Here is a 20,021-nt window from a genome sequence, read left to right as displayed (position 1 = left end):
TTTTCTCTTTGTTTCTATTGGTCATTGATAATGGCTATGTAAGCATCACATGTGCAGCTTTCGCCTTAGACAAGTTTGACTGTTTTAGTGCAAAAAAATCATCCTTCGAGCATGTTCTTAGCAGTATCAATCAATAGTGGTCTAAAATCTTTTTGTGTTTAAAAAACAAATGTCCTCTCTTGAAAAGAAAAACATACATTTTTTATATATAAAAAAACAAACATTTTTTTTCTTCATATAAAACTAACGTTTTTTTTATTATTTAATTTTTTTAACAAGGTGATAAAATAGTTATAAAATAATATGATAAATGAAAGAAAATAAAAAAGCTAATACATTTAATAAGGGTAAATTTTGAAAACAAAAAGTATCTTGTGTGATGCATTAATGATATTGTTTTTAGTGTAAAGAAATTGACACGTGTCATAAGGAGAAGGGAGAAGGTCCAAAAGAAAATGTTAGAGAGAAGGTTGCTAGCATTCCCCTAAATATACAGTCACATTCAACAAATGAGGTAATTCTAAACCTAGCTCTAAAAACCCCTCTCTCTCTCTCTAATTGTCGAACACACCCTAGCTGTTGGTCACTCCCTCTCTCATATCTCCCACATTGCTAAGTTCCACTACACACGACTCCGGCAACTCGGCTTTTTCTGTGAGAGAAAACTCTGTCCAGTTTAGCTATTGCCGCATCTTTTCTCAAAGATCCAATTGAACTAACTTAGGCATTGGAAGGCCTTTGGCCAACACCCCCTGGGTGTGGTCATTTACTCATGTTTGTTTCATAGGAACCGAGGAAGAGAAAGAAGGAAGCTTGAAGGGTGAAGAATCTAAATGCGAATATTCTTCAGTAAGAAATTTGCACAAACATTTTGGTGCTTTCATTGAGAGCACGAGTTATACTCACGTGTGCTCTTGAATCAAGGGAATTCGTTCCCTCCTTTTCATCGCTCAACCGAAGCAAACAACCATGGTTGGAAGCAAAACGCAAGAGAAGCAAGGCGGCTGTGAAGACGCAATTCGAAACGGGCCCAAGCTATCCATCATACGACCTCATAGACGAGGCTGCGGCTCCACCTCCGGACACCATACCCGAGAGCACCGCACCTATCGCTCCACTGCCTGGCCTCATGGCCACGAACACCCTTATAGCCAGTCCTGCAGTACCACCACAAGCCACAGCCACCATAGGCCTTGCACCCCCACAACGCACCGTAGCTAAAACTGCGGCTCAAGCTCACGGCCTAGTGGCCACTGCGCAGTAACCTTATAGCCTCATGGCCACATAGCCTACTTTGACGTCCCTCACTGCAACGCCACATCGGTCCACAGTGGAACCTCCCACCATGGCTATTTAGTCTTCGCCATAAGTGATGGCTCAGTTTTGAAGCAAGTACTTTCGTTTCCCCCTTTATCGTGCGCTCAACATACACTCCAGTATGCACCTCCAATGAAACCCTAGCCCATGTGCAATTGGGCTCCACACAATTCTCTCCTCATGATCCATGAAGTCAAGCAGACCTTAGTCTTAAATTTGACCATCTAACTCTAAGAATGAACGACCAAAACAACTTAGTTGGATAGCTCCTCAACTAAATTGACTTGATCCGAGACCTTGGCCTTGGACCACAAGGAGAAGAGAGAAGGATGGATGAACACATCCGCAGGAAGTTCGAGAGGTCCCATGTAGGTCGAGCAGGAGCAAGCAAATAAGAAGAATGACAAGAGCATGTCCCTTAGCGCGTCTGCATGTCGTAAGCTTTCACGGGCCTAGCTCAAAGTAGATCGAGTCTTCGATTGAGATTAAGTCCGAGGATCAACGTGCACCAGAGGTTGGCTTCATGATCTGATGTTCACGCTCGTCTGGGCCCATAGAGAAGCCTTCACGCAAGACTAGGCCCCCAAGGAGATTAGCCTCACAATCATCCCCATGAAGTAAGAGAAGAAAGACGCCTACCTGCTCGGTCCCAAGGAGCTAACTCACGACGACAAGCTATGGAGCTTTCCTCGCAAGCTCAGTCCTCTAACATACCTCACAGGTAGGACAGTCGAGGAGATCTGCTCCGTAGAGACAACGAGGAAGGAAACCAACGGTACTCGAATCATGGAGGACACCGACATGAATTGCAGGCCATGCACACACAAGATGTTGAGAATCTAGTAAATGGCCAACTTCGAGACGTGAAGATTGGAGGAGATTTCAAAGATGCTCTGCGTAAGGGGGTGGACCAAGTGAACTCCTCACCATTCACCACCCAGATCGATTAGGCGGCTCCACGAAAGCTATTCTCAACACATTCTTTCACACACTTCAAAGGGGATTCTGATCTTGAGAGCCATCTGAAGCACTTTAAAAGTGTTATGATTCTCTACAATGTCGAACACGTGCTGATACGCAAGGTTTTTGCAATGACCTTATGAGGAGCAGCCTAGAATTGGTTTCATACACTGCCATATGGGTTGATCAACAACTTCAAGGAACTAGCTTTGATCATCACGAAAGAGTACACTTCTTACAGAACAATCAAGAAGAACCCTTGACCACCTGTTCAACCTATGCAAGAAGCATGACGAGTCCCTTCGAGACTACATCAAGAAGAACCCTGACCACCTGTTCTCTTATAGGGAGAGCCGAGTGGCCGGAGCTGTGTGTTGTGGCCAGAGCCGTATAGGAGAGAGGGGAGAGAGAGTGGCGGCAAGAGAGGGTTTTAGGATTGAAAAAGAATGACCATGAATGCCTTGTGTAGCCATGTATTTATAGGCTCCTTGTATGCTAGGGTTTTGAGAGAAGAATCCTTATTTGGTTAAGATTATTCTTTCCCAAAAAGATGATCGGAATTAATCCAAGAGATTTGGTGGAAATTGGTTCCTTGATTTAGGGAGATATTCCTATATTAAATCAAAAATAATTTTCCTAATTAAATAGGATTGAATTAGGATAATTAGTTGACCGAGGAATATTCCTTTTTCACATGTCATCTTCTNNTTGGATGTGTTCCCACATTGACAATGGCATGTAAGTGCTTTATATGTATTTTGCCGACATGGTGTTCACATAAAACCCCATAAAGTATCGCTTTGTTGAGCAACAAGTATTCTTGGGGCTTGGAATTGTTAATTATGCGAATGGGGGTCTTAGTTTTGGTTCAAGAAGCTTAAAGACTTGTCTTAGGAAGAGCTTTGTTAGGTTTTTCGCTTCATGGGAAGCAATTTAAATTAGTTTTAAAGCCATGTATGTGTAGACAATGAAATTTTGGTGAATTAAATTCTACTAAGTAAGAAAATAATTAGGGTTTGGTGGATTAAATTGTGGGCCCCATAATTCTCCTATGTGGCATACGACTCATCAAAATCGGATTAGTTGTCAAAAGTGACACATGTTGACATCCGACGGAGTGCATCAAACAGTTCAAAGTGAAGACAAAATTAAAGGAAAGAATCTTTTGTGATTGACTTCGATTAAATCAAATATTAATCAAGTCAATCAATTGAAGATAATTTGGTTAAATTGCCAAGTTATCGGAATTGATTTTAAATCAAATCAAAATCCCACAAAGCAGGGACCTAAAGAAGGAAAGCTATTTAGGTCAAGCATCCTATAGGGGCCTATAAATAGGAGGCCTCAAGACGTAGGAAAAAGGGCTTAGACAGACCAAGCATTTAGAAGAAACAGAAAACTCTCAACATTCTTCACCCCACTTTGGAAGAGATACCAAGCACAACAAATATGTGCTGGTTCCTCCACCCTAGAAAAATCCCAAACACCAAACAAGCCTTGCGTTACCCGTTTGATCAAGATCAAGTCTCTACGACCCTTGTATCAAACACAAATTTTCTTTAAACACTTTGGAGATTGAATCAGAAGATTTAATACAGAGATTGTAACCCTAAATTTCATTAATACAAATATTATTTTGTACACGTGTTCTTGTTTCATTTGTCGCAGGAAATTCGTGTTTACAAATTATCTCTGCCTCTCATCTCTTTTTCTAGTTCCAAAATCAATCAACACACCGAAAACGATGGCTTCCAAGAAGATTCAAATCGTTCCCGCGATGAGAGGCAAAAGCGTGAGCGCCTCCTTCTCAAGCGGAGATTCTTTGGTCGTCACCAGGAGCAAGAAAAAGGCAATATCTGCAACTCAACATGTCACTTCCATACCGACTCAAGCCAAGGCGAAAGATGTGAACCGAAGGCGTGAACCGGTTATCAAACTAGCCTCCTTGGGGGCAAAGAAGAATACCTCCCAGGAGGATGAGAAAAACTCTCGGAATGAAGAAATGAGTTTTTCGGGCTCGAAGAATTCAAGAAAACGTTCACTCTCGCCTGTTTCAGACTCTGATGTGAGCATAGGCTTATACCATGGATCCCCATCTGGCGACCAACAAAAGAAGATTGCCATGAAACCCTCGGCGTCCATAGGTGAGTCTTATTCTATGGCTATGCAGGTCATGGTGACAGGAGTGATGTCTATTGAAGAACAGCTAGCCTATATGAGCGAAGCAGTCACGAAAATGACGAAGATGGTCGAAGAGAAAGATGCGTAGATTGCTTCTCTCATTGACAAGTGGGAGGCACATCAGGATAAGGAATCTGGTCAAGACGTGCATAAGAAAGGACCACATCATGAAGCTGAATCCAACGAGAAAGGATTGGGTCATGAAACAGAGTCGGGTGAGAAGTTGCGTGAAAAAGGTGACACCGCCTCGGTGGGTTCTTTATCGGTCCAACAACTTGACGACATGATCGTGAACACCATTAGGGCTCAATATGGTGGGTCTTCTCAAGATACATTTATCTATTCCAAGCCTTACACCAAAAGGTTAGACAACCTTCGAATGCCAACGGTTATCAACCTCTAAAGTTCATGCAGTTTGATGGAAAAGGTAACTGTAAACAACACGTTGCCCACTTCATCGAGATGTGTAACAACGCTGACACTAATGATGATTACCTCGTGAAGCAATTTGTCCACTCACTCCGAGGCACTGCATTCAATTGGTACACTAACTTGGAACCTGAGGCAATTGACAGTTGGGAATAAATGGAGAGAGAATTCCTCAACCACTTCTATAGTACTCGTCGTTCAGTTAGCATGCTAGAGCTCACTAGCACAAAGCAACGAAATGACGAACCTGTTGTTGACTACATCAATCGTTGGCGTTCATTAAGCCTTGACTACAAAGATTGAGTCTCAGAGTTATCGGCGGTAGAGATGTGCATTCAAGGTATGCATGGGGGTCTGCTCTACATTCTTCAAAGGATCAAACCCCGTAGCTTTGAAGAATTGGCCACTCGTGCGCATGACATAGAGCAAAGTATCACTAGTCACGATGGAAGAACGGAAATGGTGAGCGATCATTGAAATGACAAGTCGTCGAGAAATGGGGCAGACTCTTTGAGGACACGCATCTTGGAGTCAATGACAATCAGTGCTACTCCAATGAAGATTTCCACTCGAGGCAAGAAAGATGAGAGGAAGGCCGAGTCGACTCAAGATCAAGAACCACGATGACACACCCTAAAAGAAATGAAGGAGAAGAAGTATCCTTTTCAAACTCTGACGTAGAAGGCATGCTGGAAGACTTACTTGAGAAGAAGGTGATTGAGTTACCTGAGTGCAAACGCTCTGAAGAGATGAATCATATTAACCACTTGATATACTGCGTGTACCATCGTGTCATCAATCACCCAGTGGAAAAGTGCTTCGTTTTGAAAGATCTCATCATGAAGTTGGCACAACAAGGAAGAATCGAAATGTATCTTGACAAGGTGGTAGAGTCGAACCATGCTACGATCTCGTTTGTCTTCTCTGATTCAGCACCTTCGCCCTCACTTCAATCACTGGGGGCAATCTCTAAAACTCATCAACTCAATCCATATGAGTGTTTTGGGGTGTTAAGTCAAAGTAGTGTCGAACCATCCGATGACGATAATGCAGTACGGATATTGGTCACTCGGAGGAAGTTACATAAGAAGAATGCATCTTTGCTAAGAACTACTCAATCAAAAAGATGTGTAAACAAAAGAAGTTCTCCTCAACCACCTAAAATACATAAAGGAAATAAATTGTCAAATATGAACAAAGTGGTTCAAAAAGATGAACTCTTGAAACAAAAGTCAGCTAGCCCCATCATGCTACATGACTTCTTCCCTAAAGGATTCTTCAAGAATAATGCGTCGAGCACCTCCCGCGGTGAAAAACATAAGGAGGACACTTCTCACTTTGTTTGAAACAAATTCAACCAAAACGCTCCTTCACCTGCACGAGCTAAACCTGCACAAGGCACCAAACGCTTCTTTGCCTGCACGAGCCAAAATTGCACAAGGCACCAAACGCTCCTTTGCCTGCATGAGCCAAAACTGCACAAGGCACCAAATCCTCCTTCTCATGCAATAGCCGAAATTGCACAAGGTACCAAACGCCCTTTCGTTCGCCTGCACGAGCCTAAACTACACAAGGCACCAAATGCTTCTTAGCCTACACAACCCTAAACTGCACAAGGCACCAAATACTCTTTTGCCTGCACGAGCCGAAACTGCACAAGGCACCAAATGCTCCTTCGTTCGCTTGCACGAGCTTAAACAGCACAAGGCACCAAACACTCCTTTGCCTGCACGAGCCAAAGTTTCACAAGGCAACAAATGCTCCTTCGCCTGCACGAGCCTAAACTGCAAGGCACCAAATGCTCCTTAGCCTGCACGAGCCAAAACTGCACAAGGCACCAAATGCTCATTTGCTTGCACAAGACACCAAAGGCTCATTCGCCTGCACGAGCCATAACTGCACCAGGCTGGCACTCCATGTTCATCCATGTTGTGCTCACACCATTTGCTACCTTTGCCATCGTCAAATGAATATCTTGCCTTTTTTTGTGCAATTTGTAATTTACCATGACATGTCTACTCCAAAAGCTTCACTATAGATCATTTCTTTGGTGAATCTTAAATATATAAAAAATATATATTAAAAAGAAGAAAAAAGAAGAAGAAAAGGAAGTCTCTTTGGGAAAGTATCTCTGCTCGATCAAGTTGGGTGTCCTCTACTCCGTAAAGCCTAAGCGCTTGAGCGGGTTATCACCAAGTCGGAGAGATGGATCAAACTCAAGCGGTATAGGACGTCTATGTTCTTCACTCGTCCTCCAATACATAAAGCCTAAGCGCTTGAGTGAGTTATCACCAAATCGAAGAGATGGATCAAACCCAAGCGGTATAGGACGTCTACATTCTTCACCCGTCCTCCAACAATATCAAGCCTAAGCACTTGAGTGGGTTATCACCAAATTGAAGAAATGGTTCAAACCCAAGCAGTTAGGACCTCTACGTTTTTCTTCCGTCGTTGACTGGTGGATGCAAACCTCAATTGACCCTCACATGGGCCACATGATGCATGTAACTCCTCACATATCCAGCAAGATGAACTCCACCTTTTGACAAGTCTCTAGCATCATGGTATTGATAGCTTAATCATTTCTGTCTGCGCTTCAAAAATCTAGTTGCGATCAAATCCTCAATTGCAACTTCAGGTTTGGCCCCCTTAGCAACATGTGCCCTGCCAAAATAATAAAATAAATAAAATAAAAAGTAGTTGGCTCATTGCGTTATGGCCTCCTTGTCATGAGTTACATGTGTGGCATATTCCTTCATATAAGAACTTCAATGGAGTATGGGAACAACAACTTATCATCATCATCGTGCCAAGACGAGTTCATTGAACGTCGATTGGCTCAGTGAGGTTGGGTAAGCACAGGCTCAAGGCTGAGAAGGCGCACAACATCAGGCAAGAGAAATGGCTAAAGATGCATGTGGTATAGACCAGGCGCAGTTCAGGGGCTTGGTGCAGAAATGCAAGCAATTATGCATTGCGACTCCATTCAGAACGAGCCAAAAAGAAATTGTTTAGCGTTGCAACTTCCTTCTCTCAAATCATAGGGTTCTCTCTCAAGTCACCGAGATTATTGACAATATTCTGATTTTCTTGCTACTCCTTCTGCTATATTAAGGAAGTTTTCATAAATTTACTTTATATGAAAGATTCTTTACCAAGGAAAAGGTGGTGGCGTGGGTGCACAGACCACCCTAGTGACCCTGTATAAGGATAGTCAGCTACAATGATCAGGAAGATTATGAAGGCATATGAAATCATAATATTCATTTATGAACAAACCATAATGGAGTAGTACCCATTCAATTGCCCAATTAATTTCCAAGTCATTTAGGGAAATTATCTGATCACACAATCTATTGGCTAAGGAATAAGAAGACAAGGAAACTTTCAAGACCATACAAATGCTCCAAAATCAAGACATCAACAGTTAATGGAAGAGATTCCCTTGCCTAGAAATTAAAATAGACGTGATGATCAAAGTTTGCAAGGGCACGACAAAGTTTCATGTTTAAAAAAAAAAAGGGATCAAAGTTGTGTAGCAGAAGTTGGCGTTGCATGCAAAGAAAAAGAAGCCAAGATTGCGCTTTAATCTTAATGGCCTAAATTGATATATACAGCTAAGTGAAAAAAAAAAAAAAAAAAAAAAAAAAAGGGCCCATACAAGAAGGTCATTGCAACAATAGAAATGTGATCTTCAACAAGAATGGCTTCATCAAGTCAAGATTAACTCTTGCAATTGACAGGATGAACAAAATGCATTTGCCTTCAAGAGGGACTTCAAGTCACACTATAGATACGTGGCAAGAAAATAATTAGGGTTTGGTGGATTAAATTGTGGGCCCCATAATTCGCCCATGTGGCGTATGACTCATCAAAATCGGATTAGTTGTTAAAAGTGACACGTGTTGACATCCGACGGAGTGCATCAAACGGTTCAAAGTGAAGACAAAATTAAAGGAAAGAATATTTTGTGATTGACTTTGATTTAAATCAAATATTAATCAAGTCAATCAATTGAAAATAATTTCGTTAAATTGCCAAATTATCGGAATTGATTTTAAATCAAATCAAAATCTCACAAAGCAGGGTCCTAAAGAAGGAAAGTTATTTAGGTCAAGCATCTTGCAAGGGCCTATAAATAGGAGTCCTCAAGACATAAGAAAAAGGGCTTAGAAAAACAAAGCATTCAGAAGAAACAGAAAACTCTCTGCATTCTTCACCCCACTTTGGAAGAGCCACTAAGCCCAACAAATACGTTCCTGTTCCTCCACCCTTGAAAAATCTCAAACACCAAACCAGCCTTGTGCTACTCGTTTGATCAAGATCAAGTCTCTACGACCCTTGTATCAAACACAAATTTTCTTTAAACACTTTGGAGATCAAATCAGAGGATTTAATACAAAGATTGTAACCCTAAATTTCATTAATACAAATATTATTTTGTACACGTGTTCTTGTCTCATTTGTCACAGGAAATTCGTGTTTACAAATTTGGCACGCCAAGTGGTACTATCTCTACCTATCATCTCTTTTTTCAGTTCCAAAATCAATCAACACACCGAAAACGATGGCTTCCAAGAAGATTCAAACTGTTCGCTCTACGAGAGGCAAAAGCGTGAGTGCTTCATTCTCAAGCGGAGACTCTACGAGAGGCAAAAGCGTGAATGCAATAACTGACGCTCACTAACCTGCTCAAGAACCAACGTACGACGACAACTCGTGGAGGAATGCTCCAAGCTCAATCTACTAATCTACCTTACAGGCAGGGCAACTGCGGAGGTCGACCTCTGTGAGTCAATGAGGAAGTCAACCATCCCAGCCTGAATCATGAAGGTCACCAACGTGATCGGCAAGCCGTGCATGCGGAAGACGTTGAGAAGCTCGTAAATAACCAAGTTCGATACTTAAAGATTGGCAAAATTTCAAAGATGCTATACGGAGGGAGGTGGACCAAGTAAGCGCTACGCCTTTCACCACAGAAATCTAACAAACTGCTCCCTAGAAACGATTCTCAACACCATCTTTCACACACTTCAAAGGGGATTCGAATCCCAAGAGCTATCTAAAACACTTCAAAAGTGTTATGATCTTCTACGAGGCTAACGACGTGCTAATGTGCAAGTTGTTTGTAATGACCTTGTGAGTAGCAGCCCAACACTAGTTCCACACCTTACCATCTGGGTCGATAAGGAGCACCAAGGAGCTAGTTTACGTCTTTACCAAAGAATACACTTCTTACCAGAACCCTGACCACCTGTACAACCTGTGCAAGAAGTTCAATGAATCCTTTCGAGATTACATCAAAAGATTCAATGCAGAAAAGACCAACATTGTAGGATGCGATAACTGAGTCACGTCCTCTGCTTTCAAGAAAGGTCTTGCAGCTGAGAACAACTTATACCGCGAGTTGACTATCACTCCCAGCCAGATTCTAGCAGAGGTCTTCATGACCGCGAAACTCTATGCGCTCTGGGATGACAATCAAATCGCCGCGAAGAAGTCTACCAAGCAGGAAGATTCGCCAATTAAGCAGGCAGGCCGAAGAAGCAACAAGTTTAGTAGTAGGAACAAAGACAAACGCAAGTAGCGCCCACAAGGAGACGCTATGGCAGAAGAGAACTACACCAAGTTCTCCATCCTCATACATCAAATCTTAGCCCAAGTGAAGGACAAACCTTGGGTAAGAAGACCGCCACCCTTGAAAGGAGATCCGGACAAGAGGGATGCAAGAAAAAACTATGCCTTCCATGGGACGCACGGACACGATACTAAGAGAAGGCCACTGCTTTGCTTGGAAAACGTATCTCGCAAAACTCATGAGAGAAGCCACTGCTTGGAATTTATTGCAAAGCAAGCCATCCAGTAGATTAAGGATTGCGATACTGCTAAGGAGCCACCCTAGAAGGTCATAAGAATTAACACGATCTTGATTGACTCTGAGGAGTTTGGGCTGACCAGCAAAGAAAACACGTGGAAGATCAAACAGGCCACTATGATCTCCCAAAACTCGACCAGCCTCTCACCGGCAGAAGACGATCCCGTGATCGGCTTCCAAAATAAAGATCTTATAAGCCTCGATCTGCCACACAACGATGAAATTGCTTAGGCCATGAAATCCATGCAGACAAGGGCAGTACACCCAAACATAGTTCCTTCCTATGAATCAGACAGATCTAAAGGGAGTAGAACAAGCAAATCCCATTCTTGATGGCCGAGCAGGGCAGAAAGGAAAGAGAATAGCTACTCCCCAATAGCAATCAAAGCATAAGGACCAAGTCCAGGGAATCCGTTCGGAGGTCTCTCTTGAAGAAGGATTGAAACCAGAAGAGGACCTCGAGCTAGTACCCTTGGATCCTAACAAGCCGGAGAGAAATGCACGAATCGGCTCCTACCTAAGCCAATAGGAGAAGGCAGAGCTTGCCAGGCATCGATCCCCAGATCATCTTCCATCACCTTCATGTCAACCCAGTAGCACAAACGAGACTCAAATTCACTCTCGAGCGAGTCGCCATCATCGAAGCCGAAATTGACAAGTTCCTAGCTGCTGGTTTCATAGAAGAAGTCGCTTACGCAGAATAGCTGGCGAAAGTCGTTCTAGTAGCAAAGAAAGATGAGAGCCTGTGGAGAGTTTGCGTCGACTTTACTGACCTCAACAAGGTATGCCCTAAAGACAACTTTTCACTACCAAGAATTGATCAGCTAGTCGATTTAACTTATGGCAATCAACTGCTAGGCTTCATAGACGCCTACTCCGGCTACAATCAAATCATGATGCATGAAGATGACAAAGTAAAGACCTCCTTCATCATTGAAAGGGGTACATACTGCTACAAAGTCATGCCTTTTGGGATGAAGAACACTGGAGCAACCTACCAAAGGGTAGTGAACAAAATTTTCAAGGAGCAAATCTTCAAGACTATGGAGGTTTATGTAGACGACATGCTAGTCAAAGTTCCCCAGCTAGCAGACCACGTCAAAAACCTTGTTGAAAGCATTCAGCCTACTATGAAAATACAACATGAAGTTGAACCCGAGTAAATGCACATTTGGAGTCTCATCCGATCGATTCTTGTGATATTTGGTCAACCAAAGAAGAATTGAGGCACATCCAAATCAAATAAGTGATATACTAAATATGAAGTCGTCTGCCCAACCAAGGAGATACAAAGTCTAACGGGTAGAGCGGCAGCTCTCAACCGATTCCTCTCGAAATCTATCGACAAATGCAAGTCATTCTTCAAAGCCTTGAAGAAAAGGCAAAAGGACAAGTGGGACGAAGAGTGCGAAGTGGCCTTTCAGAGCTTGAAGACCTACCTCACTTCGCCTCCCCTACTCTCAAAATCGATACCTGACGAAGACTTGTTCATCTACTTAGAGGTGTTCGACACAGCTGTCATCTCAGCTCTCATCTGAGAAGAGATGGGGGTACAACATCCGGTAATCTACACTTTAAAAGCTCTCCTCGATGCAGAGACTCGCTATCAAAAAATGGAGAGACTCATTTTTTTGCTTGTAGTTTCCGCAAGAAAACTAAGGTCTTATTATCAAGCTCACCGAATAATTGTTATGACAAAATTCCCCTTGAGATCAATCCTCCACAATCGCGACGCCTTTCAGCGGCTCATGAAATGGGCCATCAAACTCAGTCAATATGACCTCCTCGACCGGCCAAAGACTGCTATAAAAGCCTAGGCTTTAGTAGATTTTGTTGTAGAGTTTACTCTAACAGTCGAAGAAGAGAAGTTGGTCAAGAAAAACAAGAAAAATTCAAGAGTAGACGATCCCTCCCCTGTCGATCCAAACTTGCCTAACGACATGTGGCAGTTGCGCATAGACGGAGCATCGAATCATAAGGGAGCAGAGGCAAGTATCGTCATAATCACCCCAGGCAGAACTTTGTTGGAACAAGCCATCGCACTAGGCTTTCCTGCTTCAAACAACAAGGCAGAATACAAAGCATTGCTTAAAAGATTGGCCATTTACTTAGACTCCTAGTTGATCACGAATCAAGTCTCAAGCGAGTACATGGCAAAGCATCCAAGAATGATCGAGTATCTCGACAAAGTCCATGAACTTTTAAAAGAATTCCCTACTTTCACCATACAACAAGTTCCACGGGTAGAGAACACGCATGCAGATGCATTGACAAGCTTAGAATTATCACTGGATACCTAATTCAAACACTTCATCAAGGTTGAACACCTTGACAGACAAAGCATCGAAGAAATAGAGCCGATCAACACAATGCAAATTGACAAGGACCCCAGCTGGCATCATCGACTACTTGGTGAATGAGAATTTGCCAACGAACAAGTCTGAAGCTAGAAAGGTCCAGCAGAAGGCCGCGAGATACTACATGCAAGATGACAAGCTCATTCGCAGATCATACTCCGACCCCTATCTCACCTGCATAAAGTACCCTCAAACACTTGATGCCCGCTGTAAAATTAACGTCGGCGAGTATGGTAACCACTCTTGGGGCAGGTCACTCACCCAAAAGGCTATAAACATACGCTTTTTTGGCCTACCATGCGCCACGACTCTACCAAATATGTCAAGAGATGTGATCGCTGTCAACAGTACCAACTGGTTCCTAATCTGCATGCCGAAGTCTACCATCTGCAGAACAATTCATGGTCATTCATGCAATAGGCTATTGATTTGGTGGTTCCCATACTGTCGGCACCCGTTAAGAAGGACATGATAATCGTCGCCACGGACTACTTTACTAAATGGATCGAGGCCGAACCTCTATCATCTACCAATGAAGCTGACGTGGAACGATTTATCTGGAGAAACATCATCTGTCGGTCTGGCTAACGCTGGATACCGACAATGGCTCACAATTCATTGGCAAGCAGATCACCGCCTTCTTTGCAAAATACAAGATCAAACAACACCTGTCTACCTCGAGGTACCCCCAAAGCAATGGTCAGGCCAAGGCATCCAACAAAATCATATTGAATTGACTAAAGAAGAGATTAGAAGGCGTCGAAGGGAATGGGTAGATGAGCTCCTTGGGGTACTATGGGCATATCATACCACAAGCGAAGATGAACTAGTGAAACCCCATTCTCTCTTGAGGTGAGCAGTGTTGATCAAAACTCCGACAAGAAGAAGCTTAACCTTGACTTGCTTGAAGGAGAACGCGAGAGAGCCATTGTCCGAGTTGCCTCCTACTAGCAGTAGTTGAAGTCTTACTATGACAAAATGGCCAAAGTCAGACAATTTCAACTCGGCAACCTTGTCCTCAAAAGAACTTTTATCACTGTGTCAAGGCAAGGGTCAAAGAAGATGAATCCCAACTGGGAGGTCCCTTACGTGATCAGCCGTCTGGGGCAGAGGAAGCTATACACTTGACACCATTGATGGAAATGAAATTCCACGACAATGGAATGCTTACCACCTCCAAAGATATTACCCATGACGCTTTCTCTTATCTGCTCAGTTCCAAGCAGATGATTGAGCCCTACACATTTTTGAAGAAGAAAAGCAACTGCTGAAGGTTACAGGTTCTTTATTCAGTTATTTCTATTTCAAATAAAGCGATGTAATCTTATGAAAATCAATACAAGTTCAGTTTCTCATTCTAGAATGTTAAAAAAAATAATAAAAAATAGAAAAATAAAAGACGGTTGCCCATAAGGAGTGTCCTAAAAGAGACGCAATGCAAGAGATGTAGGGTACGCCAGTAATTTCCTAAGAGAGGTATCCAGGTTCCTATCCGTTTCATAAGGAAAGCAGGATGGTCACACAGCGCCTTTCGGGGTGTGCAACCTATAAGAAACGTCCTAAGGGAGACACAGGGTGAGCCAGGAATTTCCTATGGAAGGTAAACTGGTCACTATCCGTTTCCTAAGGGAGGCAGGATAGTCACACAGTTTCCCATAAGCAACGTCCTTCGGGAGACGCAAGATGGGCCAGGAATTTCCTAAGTGAGGTATCCAGGTTCCTATCCATTTCTCAAGGGAAGCAGGATGGTCACATAGGGTCCTTTGGGGTGTGCAACCCACAAGAAGCTTCCTTAGGGAGACACATGGTATGCCAGGAATTTCATAAGCAAGGTATCTAGATCACTATTCGCTTCCTAAGGGAGGTAGGATAGTCACACAGTTACCCATAAGCAGCGTCCTTCGAGAGACCTAGGATACGCCAGGAATTTCCTAAGAGAGATCTAGGTTTCTATCTGTTTTCTAAGGGAACAAGTTAGGGTAGAACGTCTTGATGTCTCCATCTTCAATTGCATAGAATGGAGCAGTCCCATTTGTGTAGTGCAGGTTACCCAGCTTGTAAGCATTTATGATGGCTTCGAACTTGGATTTTTCAACAGACTTGTAGTAGGCTCGAAGTCTAGCTAGAAGCTTGTCATAGTTAAGGTTGACGTCAGCATTCTTGAGCTCAAGACGAAAGTAGAATAGCTAAGCTTAGAATCCTTCTCGGCAAGGGAACTCTTCAACTCAGATATCATCGCCCTCAAATCAGACATCTTCCTCTCATAAGGGTCTGCTCGGTAAAAAGCTTGCTAGTCAGTTCAACATTCTTCTTCTCTAACTCGCTGAGCTGAGCAGAAAAAAGGCTAACATCACCAGTTCGAGACAGTCTCAGCAGCAAAAACTAATCCTTTTTGAAGCAGATGAAATGTCGCTTCCCTTTGTTTTTCTAAAGAAAGACTCGATAAGGTATCAAGATCGCCGGGCTTGACAGAAAGTTCTTCTTGAGCAGATTAGACACGCCTGCATCTCCGACAGGATTGAACTTGCCCACCTCAGGGTTGGCCGCTAGCACTGCATAAGAACCCTTCGCTCATGCGGATGACTCTCGCTTTCTTAGCCTACACCAGCCTCACATCCAAAGGAGTCAATGAAGCTGAATCAACTCCACGCTTGACTGCCTGTGACTCAGCAGCTGGATCATGAGTAGACCTCCCAGTTTGATCTTCATCCTTTGACTGATGCTGACAACCCAAACTTCGGAGAGGAATATCTGCATCTCTCTGCCTCTCAGCGAGTGAACTAGATCGTGCACGGACTACTTCGCTAAGCAAGTCATGGTCTTCAAGCTTGTCAACAGGAGGCTTGAGTAGAATATCCCGAGCGTTGCGTATACTGCTAACCTTCCTGCTATCTACACGAATGAGATGTTTAACCCTGGCAGATGACCGGAGGAAAGCTCCTACTTGTGTCTTCTCACCCACGAAGAAGCATCTTCATCTCTTGAAGACTTGACCGCAGGCTTCCTTTATTATGGGGGTTCAGGATAACACTCCTCTTGTCCAACAGGTAGATCATCAGGGTCTGGACCATTCTGCTCCCATCTCTCAACATCTTGGGCAAGGGCAGCATATCGACTTCTTCCCGATACTCAATCAACAGCCAGCGCCACTCGCGAAACTTCGATGGATGTTTAGAGCTTGACCAACCTTAGCCATGTTCGGCCCAAGATCCAACTTCTTGCAGATGTCATTCACTGCAAGCAGAAAATAGAAGTTAGTCAGCCATATTTCAAGAAGTTCAAATAAAAAGGAAGCATATCAAAACAACAAAATGACGTACCGTTGCAATAGGTGATGGGAACAAGTGGACCATCACAAACATTCCTTTCCCAAGTTCCGCTGACCTTCAACACATCGTCATGTCATACGTGATCTCCTTGACTGATACTATCAAACAGCTTGGCATGGCAGATGCGAACTTGAGCATACTTTTCATAGTTCCTCACTTCAAAGAAATAGAAGAACTCTCGCACCGTCAGCTCCAGCTTGAAGAAATGGCTCAAATTCTCAAAACACATGATCGCCCAATAGACGTTCGGAGTGCACTGACTCGGAGCACACCCTATGGCGCAGAACACCTCCTTGAAAAGCTTTGACAACGAGAATGTGAAGCCCATGAAAAATGAAAAGGACGGAAGGTGGTGATCCTAGCATCCGGATCATTGGCATCCATGCAAAGCACTTCGTCAGTCAAAGGCTTCCCTAGCTTCACATTTTGTCTTCAGGAATAGCAGAAGCATAAGCTACCCGCCACTTCTGGAATTGAGCTTCATTTATAACGCGGTGCAGATTAGCAATGAACCTCTTCTTGTATACTTGGGAGCCTCCCCATAGATACAAAGGAACTTGAGAGCTTGGTGACTTGCTACTGTCTTCGAAAGACATGATCGACAACTGTAAGACAAAAAAGATTTTGCAAGTTAGAATAAAAAAATAAACAAATGGAGCATGCAAAAAAAAAAAAAAAAAAACAGAGAGATGGCAGCAACTAAAAAAAATATATTTTGAACAGCTTGGACCAGCCCAAGCCGTAAAGGACCAGCGCCTAGGCCTTCACAGGCCCATCGCTCAGGCCTTTGTTGCGTTCCAGCCAGCCATGCACTCCCAATCCGGCCCAGGCTCGTGCAACTCACGAGGCCCTCCTTGATCCCCATCAGCGTGTACTTCCTGGCCTAACTCCAGTAAGCTAGCCCAGCACAAGCCCGTGTCAGGCACAAGGCCTAGTGCCTCATGCTTCTGCTCCGAGCCCAGTGCCTCCATGCTTCTGCTCCGAGCCCAGTGCCTCCATGCTCTCTCTCCGAGCCCAGCGCATGTAGGCCCAATTCCATCCTACTCTAGGACTTCGGCACATGCTAGCCTAGCCAGCTCCATTCCAGCTTATGTCAGGCCCCCAGCCCTTGCCCACAGACTCGCTGTTCAACCATGAAGCCACGACAATAGCCAAAAACACTCGATTGGTCCATATCCTTGCTACCAAAAGTCAGAACTAAAGAAAAAAAAAATTCCAAGTTGAATTACCTTGGATGTGTGGCGAAAATCAATCCCTCAAGCAAGCTGGAACAGTTCTAACAAAGTTAAAGGGACAAATTCGTGATGAGAAAAATAATTGGGAGGAGCTCTATATTTATAAGGATCAAAATTCCTTAACTCACAAGGAATCTCAAGCCCATTCCAACTGGGTGTTCAGAAAATTAGCAATTCAAAAACCTCCTCCGAGCAGGAGTCCAATTCCAAGAAGGAAACCTAGTCTGACAGTCAATCCACATCTCCTACATGCCACCATATGCCATGCAGAAACTGGGGAGCATTTGTGGGAACCGAATTTTAGCAAAACCCTGGGTCAAATATTTCCTTCCATTTGGGGATTATTTGGCCTAATTGGGAGTTATTTGATTCAACTGGCAATTATTCGATTCTTACCTTAATTAGGGATTTGATTTAAATCAAATCCCTAATTACGCCAATCTCTCCAAATTGGGGAAGAATAATTTATTTCCATCTGTGGAATTATTCTTCCGAAACCCTGGCCTCCGAGGCTTCTATAAATACATGGCTACTACACCAAGGGTTGAAGTACGTCTAAACTTCTGTATCAAAATATTGCAGAAAACCTCCCTCACAAACCCTAGCCGCCATAACTCTTTCTCTTTCTCACACAAGGCTCCGGCCACCCGTTTCACACCGTACATACATCTTCGTACCCTTTTATTAGCTATTGTTTTCCTACAAACACTCGAACTAACTTAGGCATCAAAGGGCCTTTGGCTAACACCCCCTCTAGGTGTCCTTTACTCCATATTGTTTTGCAGGGAGGATGAGAATCGAAAAGGAAGACGGAATCTTAGATGAATATTCTCGTGAGACGAAAATCGCTCCCACAACTGTGGCATGCAAAGTGGCACTTCACCTCAAAGTGAAGTCATAAAAACTTTTTAAAAACTTGACAAAGACAACAACATTTGCCTAATCCTCCTCAACTGGTGGCGTATTCCCTCTACCATGGCCTTTTTAAATTTCAAAGCAGCTTCTAGCATCATATAGGTGGAATTCCATCTAGGTGGAAAACCCGAACCCGACCACTATATTTAATATATATTTTTTTAGGGCTAACAACAAAAGACACCCTGATAGTTTAGGGTCATTCTCAAATTGGGCCCCAAGGTATCAATTTTATTAATTGACGCCCTTACGTTTTGAACATCGTCCAATTTCATCCTTCCGTTAAGTTGACCAGACAGTCAATCATTAAATGTTGACGTGGCACGGGAGGTTTTTTTTGGTTCAGTCAGTCAATCATGAGCATCCTTATCAAGGTTTTTTAGCTCTTCTATCTGTCTTGCAAAGTGTGGAACAATTGTTGCTTTTGCAGCTCCCTAGAATTTGTTAGACAGCTTTCCCTCTTAATTGTAATCTGAAGTTGGTGAAAAGATGTCTTGCAAAAAACTTGTGTTCACTGTTAGGAACAACTTGCTCAAAAGCTAGTTATAACCCTTTTTGCTTATCTAATATGAAAGTGTACCAACCTGGTTAACAATCTCTACATCCTTTACCAGCAATTCCAGAAACCAAACTCATGAGTCCTTGCACTCAGACTCAACCACTGCATACGCAATCACCCATGTTTCATTATTAGCATATATACCAACTGCTGCTAAAAATTGCCCTCCATATACACCCTTCAAGAAGTAGCCATCCAATCCAATAATGGGTCTGCATCCAACAATAAAGCCTGATTTACATGCACCTAGACACACATATAACTTTTGAAACACTGGATGACCCAATTGTTCATTGAAATCACATTGAACGTCGGTTGTTGTTCCTGGATTGGTCTTCCTTAACTCTTCACAATAATCCCAAATTGTGGAGTATTGTTCTGTGTATATTCCCTCAATCTGCCTTAATGTCCTCTTTTTTGCCCTATAAACTGGTTCCCTAGAAACTCCAATGTTATAATCCTTCTCCACAGTCTCCATGGATGAGCTAACTGGCCAACTTGGATTGCTCTTCAATGTTTCCATATATTTGGCATTGGGCGAACTAGAGTTGACAGTGGGGTTTTCCCAAACAATACCACAAGTGTGTTCACCCTCATATTTCTTAACCTACAAGGTCTTCTCATGTTGCATTTTGGAAGCATATATCTCCCATGGACAATCTGGATATGCACAAACTGCCTTTAGCTTGAAAGCCTCACTTCTCACAAATACAACATGCCTATTCATCTTTATAAATTGTTCTCTGACAGCAGTTTTAAAAACTTTACAATCACTGAACTTCATCCTAACCTCATACTGTGGATCCCCCATGTCAGTTGTCGGATTGAACTCTAGCCATCTATCCTTTATTGGAGTGTCATCAT

Source organism: Prunus dulcis, chromosome 4, assembly GCF_902201215.1.
Source record: "Prunus dulcis chromosome 4, ALMONDv2, whole genome shotgun sequence".
Taxonomy (NCBI): domain Eukaryota; kingdom Viridiplantae; phylum Streptophyta; class Magnoliopsida; order Rosales; family Rosaceae; genus Prunus; species Prunus dulcis.
Note: the sequence above shows the minus strand (reverse complement) of the source record.